Source organism: Rhipicephalus sanguineus, chromosome 8 (genome assembly GCF_013339695.2).
Source record: "Rhipicephalus sanguineus isolate Rsan-2018 chromosome 8, BIME_Rsan_1.4, whole genome shotgun sequence".
In the NCBI taxonomy this organism is placed as follows: domain Eukaryota; kingdom Metazoa; phylum Arthropoda; class Arachnida; order Ixodida; family Ixodidae; genus Rhipicephalus; species Rhipicephalus sanguineus.
This window is the reverse complement of record NC_051183.1, coordinates 129,874,890-129,876,490: the sequence shown is the minus strand read 5'-3', so window position 1 is coordinate 129,876,490 and position 1,601 is coordinate 129,874,890.

The following is a 1,601-nucleotide window of genomic DNA, read 5'->3' as shown; positions in this document are numbered from 1 at the left end:
AGTCTCACACTTTTGTCGCCTTTCAACACCGTTACGAGGGGCGTTGCCCAGTCACTGTGTTGGACTCGGTAGATAATGACAGCCTGTTCCAAATTTCTGAGCTCCGTTTCCACGCTGTCTGGCAGTGCATAAGACACTGGCCTCGCTTTGCAAAAAATTGGCTGGGCAGTGTCCTTCAGCACCAAGCTTCCTTTGAAACCTTGTATCACGCCGAAGCTTTTCTCAAACACTTCAATGTACTTTCGCTTCAAAGAATTTTTAGTTGTCACTGTATTTGCCGACAACACCTGTTGCCAGTTCAACCTAACTTGAGACAACCAATCCCGGCCCATCAAATTTGGCATGACACTCCCTTTAACGTTTTGCGCAATGATCAACGGCAAAGTGTGGTCCTTCCCATCATACGTTACCCGGACTTCAGCTCGCCCGGTTACTGGAATCGAAATTCCATTGTACGCTGTTAACCTTACGTTAGTCTTTCCACAGTGCTTGCGCGGAAACAATTTCCAAACTCACTTTCGCCCATTATCGAGACAGCGGCTCCCGTGTCGACCTGCATCTCGACCTTTTTGCCGTCAATCAGTACGCTTACATCCTACGCCCCCGCCTTAGGCGTCATTTCCACTCTAAACAACAGAGTTTCATCACTGGTAGCATCTACATTTGTCACTGATCTAATTTTAGTTCTGCACATTTTTGCCAAGTGTCCCGTTTTCGAGCATATAAAGCACTTGCTATACAAATGCGGACACTTCTTCGCGACATGTGAGCTACCACATCTAGTACAGGCAACCGTGGTCCTTTGAGGCGGAAAGTTCTTTTTACCTTGTGCAGAAGACTGCCGTTGCCAGTTGACGTCGTCTTCAGTGGCACAGGCGCTGTTGGTCGCGTCGCTGCTACGGACATCCTTGTTCTGTCCTTGCGCTGCTTCCATTCCCAGCGCTGCACTGTAAGCCTTTTCGAAGGTGAGGTCCTTGTCTTCCGTCGCGAGGAGCTTGCACCGGATGACGTCGTTGTGTAATCCCACAATGAGGCAGTCCCGAATTGCCTCTTCAAGGAACGTGCCGAAATTGCACGTCGCTGCCATCTTCTTGAGTTCCACGACGAAGTCACTGATGCATTCACCTGGGCGTTGGCATCTCCGGTAGAACTTGTACCGTTCCACTACCACAGAACGCTTGGGCGTGTAGTGGTTTCGCAGGGTCTCCACAACATCTTCGTAGCTGGCTTCTACGGGGGTCTTCGGAAAAAGCAGATTTTGAAGCGTGATAAACGCGGCCTCTCCGATAAGTGTCAAGAACACCTGCTGCTTCGTTTCCTTGCCTATCTTGTTAGCAGTTGCGAATGCCTCGAAGCGTTGCATGTAGACTTCGAAGTCACCCTTCTCCGGTGAAAACTCCGGCAGGTGAACCAGAATCCCGCCGCTGTTCGCCATGGTAGTGGGCGTTCATTCCGTAGTCCGATTTCCAACATCTTCGTCGCTATTGTTGTATCTTGACAAAGAAAGACGGGAACCAGGCGAACTTGATAGCAGGGGGCTTACTGCTTTATTTGGCGCATCAGGGGCGTCTCAGTACAAGGATAGAAACATAAGACATAAG